The sequence below is a fragment of the Xenia sp. Carnegie-2017 genome, unplaced genomic scaffold (assembly GCF_021976095.1).
Source record: "Xenia sp. Carnegie-2017 unplaced genomic scaffold, XeniaSp_v1 HiC_scaffold_24, whole genome shotgun sequence".
Classification (NCBI taxonomy): Eukaryota; Metazoa; Cnidaria; class Anthozoa; order Malacalcyonacea; family Xeniidae; genus Xenia; species Xenia sp. Carnegie-2017.
Genome location: NW_025813487.1, coordinates 9,830,188 through 9,838,032, shown reverse-complemented (window position 1 = coordinate 9,838,032; position 7,845 = coordinate 9,830,188). Strand labels below are relative to the sequence as shown.

The window sequence follows — 7,845 nt, the reverse complement described above, 5'->3', positions numbered from 1 at the left end:
TATATATTTAATACTATTTACGTCAATTTGTTTAAGATTTGAAAATGTTCTTAGTTATATGACCAAGTAATTGTTCAACCCTTTTTGCATTTTCTGAACGCCCTAGTTTCGATTGCATGTTCCGTGACTGTGCTCACACGCCTCACATGAAGGCAAAAGACGTCATTTACATTTCTCTCCACCTTTAATTTTTTTTTCACCATTTTAGCTATCTCTTTGTTTCACAACAGTTTTCTAAAAAAATTGCTTCCAATTAGCATATAGTTTTAGACAAAATATGTGATGCAAATTAACATATCTTATGATTATAGCATGATTTTATTACGACAATTTTTTCCGAACACAAGGCAGTCATGCAGAAAATTTGATCCCGTAATGCATAGCTTTATTACTTATGAATTTAGTCACGAACAATTTATTTTCATTGAGTCTTCAACCGTGGATATATATTGAACAAGTCAACTGAAAGAGGTATTGAACAAGTCAATTGAAAGACGTAATAAACTGTTTAATATGTATTGACTATAGACTTTAAGCTAAAATAAATCCATCTTTAGCTGAATGCCGCAATTTTTACATCTCATAAAAATTGTCATCACTCGTATTACTGTCACTAAATAATTTTGATATCACTAATTTCTATATCTATAATCTTTTACATGCTTCAAGGCAAATGTGAAAATTTATAGTAATAACAGTTGACTTACTAAACTGGACGGCACATTTGGCAATCTTTGTAGTGTACTTTTGTGATTGAATTCGTGAGCTAACAAGTTGTTTTGCTATGTTTATCATGAACGGGTTGCTTTATGAAATTTCTATTTTTTGTAATTCCTTTTGATATTTTATACATATTGCTCAAAGAAATCATAGAATTAACTGAAGATCATTTCATAAATTCCTTGTGTCTTGTGGTAAGAGCAATCACAGTTTATGATCATAAGGTTTCTGTTCTAAACATGAGTTTGCCGTTGGATTAAGAAAAGTTATCGAGTGATGTTGCTATAGGTTTTTTAAACGTACTCAAGTGAAAAAGAAAGTCCTATTTAGATTTGCTCGTGCTTCTTAAAAAGTTATTTGGCAAACATTGGGAAGTGTTTGGTATGATTTCTGTGTACATATATTAAATTACTTCTTAATGAAATTCAGTCAAGTTACTTTGTCGCTCATATGCGTAAAGTGCTTCTTTGTCGTTTGCCATAATCTAAATTATATATTCAAATGTCCGTTTTTTGATGCAATATTGTATGTCGTTAAGACATAGATTTTTTTTACATATTTACTAAAAATAATTTAGCAATTCTTGGTTTCACCGGGGAAGTAATGTATTTTTGTGAAGCTTGATATGGAAAATATAATTAGCAAAATTCGAAAGTAAACCTCATGCATGCTTCATGGTTTGATGTTGCAATGTTCAGACTGCGTTATTGACTAACTCGTGTACTGTGTTTTAAGTGCTTTAATTTGATGTGTGTTCTCTATCAACTGTTTTTATCTTTATGTTTTAGCAACGACGAAATGAATTCTTTGAAGTGCATCATGCTTTTTCTGGCATTTGTTCAATTGTCGAAAACCTCACCTGTTATTTTCTGGGAAGACTTCGAAAAACGAGGTAAATTTTATTTGAAGAATAAAAGTGGGAGCGTACTTATAATCGAAAATGTAGATATTGCTTGTTGTTTTTGTATTAATGTAAATATGCTATTTAGTTTTGTGATGTGATGTTTTTGACGAGTATGTTTAACTTAAATTTGGACTAACTTCAAAAATTCAAAATTACAATTTATGGTCATAAAATTATGCGTCTCAGATATTTCACGCAAAATGATATGCTTTGTACAAAAGTAAAAGTAACAAGAAAACTAATTTTCCAAGCTAATTTATCTTCAGTGTTAACCTTGTTCTAAGATAATGAAAAATGAGCTGGCAATCAGTGCTTAAAACCTTCATCAATAGCATTCGTATTTTCATTAATTTAAGCTTCCATTTATCCATGTTTGAAAACAATTATGAAAATTATAAAATGGCACTTAGAAAAGGGAAAAATGCAAAATAATCACTTGCAATTTGAATGCCTATATAGCGTTCACGTACGATTTAAATACGTACGCGTAGCCAAATTTCCTGAAACTATGTTAGCTTGAAAAAATGTGCCATATTTCAACTCCATTCTTTCTATTTGCTTTTCAGCTTTGTCACTTTTGTGCGCAAGCTATTTCAAAAGTTTTTCTACATAGCACAATCCACACTCTAAAATTGCTATTGTTTGCAACATTTTTACAGTTAGATGAAACAATGGAAGTCCCATCAGGCACGTAGCCAGAACGATAATTTGGGGGGAGGCATATTCATTTATGCAGGACATGCCGTATCAGTTTCTTTTGAAATTAATTATTTTTTACGGACTATAAAACGAATAAATGATATGCCCCCCCCCCAATTATCGTTCTAGCTACTTGCCTGAGTCCAACTACCTAATCCAAAAATGGCTTTTGCAGATTTTGAGTGTTGTTCACTTTAGTGATGTTTTCCTAAATATTCAGTTTTTTTACACACCTTAATTGCAGCTATAGTTCTGTTCATTTATTCACGTATCAATAGTCGTCAATGAAGGAATGATATGAGCTTGTGTGATGAATTGAACACTCTTTTTAAGCGTAAGGTGGACAAGCATCATTTATAGACGTAAAAAAATACAGATTGTTTTCTTAGTGCAAGAAACAAGGCAGGTTAAAGTATAAATGGTTTATTACTTTATTTTTTAGATAAAACAAATGCATCATGCCGTTGTTCAAATGGAAAAACTGGTACTTTTCGGTATGCTCAATGCTTCAATGGGGAGAAACGCTGTAATGCCGATGTAGTCACTTTCTTTGTATGCTGCATTGGACAATAACTGTACTGTAAACGATTCAGGAAATTGAACTAAAACTGAAAATGAATGTCATTTGCTAATTGAATGTTAAATCATATCATATTGTTATATTTGGATTCTAAAATGTTCTTTAACTATGAAGTTTGCCTTAAAAATGAAAAATGCTAAGAGCTCATCGGCCTGCCATGTTTTTTGTTGAAACATTCATGGTATGTTTTTTTATTGCACACATCGGAAGCATGTTGCATCATTATACAAACACTAAACTAATGTTTTTTATAACATATATTAAAGGTATGTTTTTTCATTGCATACACTGTAAGCAGACGCGAAACCAGAACGCTATTTAGGGGAGGGTGCCTATTCATATACTTGGTTACGCCCTGCTGATTTCTTCTTAAAGCTAATTTACTTACAAAAGAAATCAGTAAGGCACAACTGAATATATGAATATATTTCCTCACTCCAATTAACGTTCTTGTTTTGCCCCTGACAGCAGGCATAGTTTTTCTACATACATATTATAATCCGATTTTTATGCGGCATTCATAAATAAATGCTATTCCTATTGATTGTCGACTAGTGCTCTTGATTGTTCCTTTGTGTCGATAAATATGCTACAGCGTTATTCATAAGTCAATGCGTGTAATTGAATGTCCAATGTGCTCAAAAGATGGATAAATGAGGGTACAAACGGCTTATTTCATCAACATTCAGCACAACTTCTTAAATATTTCATTTCAAAGGAACTTAATTTGGCAGTATGCAAGTATGAGTACCGTAACTGCTCCCTTTAGCGCCGCACTCAGAATCCAGAAAATTTATTTAGCGCCACTTCCGGTTAGGCACCGCATCTGAGTAACTTTACAGTGACTTTTATTGTTTGGAGTAATTAAAATATTTGGCGTGAACCTTAAGTTAAAAATTATTAATAAGCGCAGTTCCCACCTAAGCACCGTCCCGGGTAAGCACCGCATTTAGAATCGGAAATATTGAATGAGCACCATGGTCACAGAACAGATACATAACAGAAACGCCACTCGATGTCGGAACCTTTGATGTTTGTGTCCCCTGTTTTGAGTTCTACAATCCACCAATAGAATGCTTGAATAGCAATTTGCAAAACATATACTGTCATATGGTCCACATGACTTAACTTTGTTATTTCTGCCTTTTTAAATTCAATCAGGAGATTATTTATATATTTGACATAGATGCTTATTGATGATGTGAGAAGTGAACATAAAAAAGCTTCCTGAATGCTTTTGTGAATAGGGTTGGTGTTGGCATGGTACAGTTTCCCCCTGTTGTCAAATGTTTTAAAAAAGTTTCCTGGTGTATCTGTGTTTCACCGTTTGGTAAATATTTTACTGTGTAAAGTATTAAGATTTAAATAAAGACATTACGAGTAACTATAACTGGTTTTTGTCACGTTAAGTTCTGTTTGTGACATGATTATTTACAATAAAAATTTTAATTTATTGAATGAAGTTTATGGATTTTAGCAAAAATTAATAGTTCGAGCCCTTTGTTGCAATAATTTTTCTCTGCTGGTTGATCAATGTGATGAATCAAACATAATTCTAATCATTTTTCACATACAATTGTTGGTCACAACTCACAAGGGAAGTTTAACCAAAGAGCTAAGCTGTAGGAGCTTGACAAATGTTTGACAAAATGACAAAGTTGTTCATTTAATTGAAACAAATTTATCAATAACTTCATTCTTTAAATAATTGCAATTTCATATATTTTTTATTAAAAGTAAGACAACAAAAAAAATCTTTATCTGTAAGTTAATACAAATTTGACAGACATGATAGCCACAGGAACTCAATACACAATTACAAATAAAAACTTTCAATTACAATTATGCAGACAAGCTACATTGCAAATAAAAAGCCACGATTCAAGAATCAAATATAAATTAGTTTAGTCAAAATTTTATACTAATAACGTCTTCATCTAAAGAACGTTCTTTACGCACAGTAGGTCTTTTATCGCTTCTATCAAATCCATGGACCATTCTAATAGGAAACTCTTTACTAGAAAATACGCAAATGGAATCACACTAAATATATTTATTATCTTTGTCCTAAATTATAAATTTTTAGGGCAACTGCCGTTCAATATAAGAGACATTTCTAAACATGGATCTCGCATACAATTCAAGGCAAGAAACTATAAAACCCGTAAAATTATATTTGACGAACGTACTTTACAACAAAACTGTTATTCACCTTATATTCTTGGTATCCTATCCGATGGCATTAAAAATTTTCTTCATAAGTGAATTTACATGCGTCAAATTTTCGAAAAACAACTCTTCATAATATTAATCTATATACATTCTGGCCAGTTTATCTGGCTGGAGTAATGGCGGACGCAAAGGATGCGCACTTAAGAACTGGGTACAAGTAGGGGACAGATTTTTCGCTGAGTGGCGTTTCTGTCATGTATCTATTCTGTGCCATGGTGCTAAAGCGAATATTTGCGGTGTGCCCCCCCAAAAATATTATCGGGTTACTAACGCCACTAAGCAGGTTTGGACATCCAAAAACGGAAATCATTATTAAACACAGCGCAAAGCACAGTCATTTATAATAGAGTTAAAATGACTCGTGATTGAAAAGGTTTTACAAAAGGAATCATTTTACAATATTTTGTTCAAAAGTTTGTGTTTGTCAAAACTGCTTACAATGCAAAAATAGTAAGAAATCTCAAAGGTGTTTGGTATTCAACTTTATTTAAAATTTATGATAGCTTCGCCTCCATACACTAATGTTTTATTCCAGCTGTGTTGTGGTTTGTTATAATACGTCAGAAATAATGGTTTGAAGATTTTCACAAAGTTCAAACTTTTCTTCGCGTGATTGACGCTGAAATGAAGCGCTAATACGATAATGTTTTAATTGGGCAAGAACTTAACGTTTGAAGAGATCAAGACAACAGAAATTACTGTTAAGTCCGTTCATCTCATTTGCCATTATAACGAGCAGTCTACAAAGCTGGTGGATCTTGTAAATTATTTTGTCGTGGAATTAAGAAATTTGGTTGTAATTCAAAAGTAAATGAAATATAAATGTAACACATACGTTTGGGGTCGTGCATTTATTACACCCTCGATTTCAACCACAATAGTCTGCAACTCGTCGTAGGATACATTGGTTCTTCCTATTACCTTTCTTAACGGACGTTTCACGCTTCGGATCAACCTTTCCCAGAAGCCTCCCACCAAGGGGCCTAATCGACGATAAATTGCCATGTAACTGATGGTTTGCAAGATAGCGTAACACTTCCTCAGAACCACATAATTTGCGAATTTCTAAGCATGCAGCCCAAAAAGTCTTAGCATTATCGGATATAAGATCAGCTGGCAAACATTCATGTGGGTATTAGTGATCATAGCTTAATCTATATACAGAAAAAAATCCGTTTCGTGTAAGGAATCAAAAGTGATTAAATCAAGAAATTTCGAGTATTATAATCCTAACAGTTTAAATCAGATCTTTCCACTTACTTGTTTGACCCAGTGTTTTATGATTCAATGAATGATCGAAATATGTGAGTTTTTTTATTAATGGCAGATTTTCATGCACCGGAGAAAACTAATAGAGTTTGAAGCAAACATTTACCTTGGCTTACAGCTAATATTAAACAAACGATGCATAAAAGAGATTTCTTAAAGAAAAAGGCGGTTAAACACAGGTTCTAAGACATGATGCTTATAAGCGCACACGAAATGAATAAATAAGTTAATTAAGAACACAAAAGCAATTTATTTCGCAAATTCGATTAAATCTTTCACCGATCGTAACGTGTCACAAACGTGGACAATCCGCATTACAAAACATACAGCAAGATGTTTAGGCGTTCTCTCGTGTTTCAAAAACGGCTTCAGTAGAAACTAACGCCTACTTGTTATTTGATTGTGAAGCTCCATAATCGGCAAAACGCAACAAAAGAAAGAGAGACGCTTTAGTAAATATTTACTTAGTGATGAAACACATCTTTTTTACCATTAAAATTTTGCATTACTTCTTAACATGTCTTAGGAAAGGTGGCCCGGGTGGGAGGAAAAAATTTTGGGGGGTGGGAGATATTTTCTGTGATACCGGAGTGATTATTCAAGTGCTCTAGATACCATAAAGCAGGGTAAAACTTATAACTTCAAAACCTAATCCAATTCAGCTGTGACACGTCTTATTCGGTGATGTAAATACATAGCGGCTAAAATAACCGCAGCCGTGTGTTTATAAAAAAACTGAGGACAAGACGCTTGAGTGAATCTGAAATACACGAAACCCAAATAACATGCTTTTCGCTTAATATTAAGCAATTATGGGATAAAATTGAGCATGACATCAAGAATTATGCAGACCGAGGTCAACGTTATCTGCCGACGCGCGAAGCTGAGGCAGATAACATTGACTGAGGTCTGAATAATTCTTGATATCATGCGAAACATAAATTTATTATTCACTTTAATTACTGAAGTATTATCAAAACATATCAATATAAATATTTTTCCAACCTCCGCTAATTTGCTTTTGTCAGACGGTTTGTTCAATTTCGTCGCATTTAAATATGTTGTAAATGTGTTCAAAGCCAGCTTCGCCGCTTTTTTAGTGTCAATTTCGTTTACAAGCTTTGTCAGACGGTTTGTTCAATTTCGTCGCATTTAAAGATGTTGTAAATGTGTTCAAAGCCAGCTTCGCCGCTGTTTTCGCATCATTTTCGTTTACAAAAGCTTTCACATCGTTTTTAGAAACTGTGGCAAACATCGCTGTAGTTTGATTTGTTTTCAAAACCGACGTTTAATGGCGTCCATATTGGTGAAAACTATTATCTATAGATATGACGTCATAATTGTAGATATCGAGAATTATCTGCACGTAGTTGACCAATCACAGCCAAAATTGATTAACACAGCGAATAATAATACAAATTAGATGCTTTGAAAAAGAACA

The 7,845-nt window shown here is 33.2% G+C and overlaps 1 long non-coding RNA gene across 2 annotated transcripts; it reads left to right on the top strand.

The window, feature by feature from the left end:
- Positions 1-375: 375 nt before the first annotated feature.
- On the top strand, positions 376-3,050 carry LOC124451016. Of its 2 annotated transcripts, none has more exons than XR_006950311.1 (3): positions 376-496; positions 1,509-1,612; positions 2,766-3,050. It is a non-coding gene; the product is annotated as an uncharacterized LOC124451016 (long non-coding RNA). The 2 variants fall into 2 exon arrangements; XR_006950312.1 differs by having other exon boundaries at positions 380-471.
- The last annotated feature ends 4,795 nt before the right edge of the window (positions 3,051-7,845 follow it).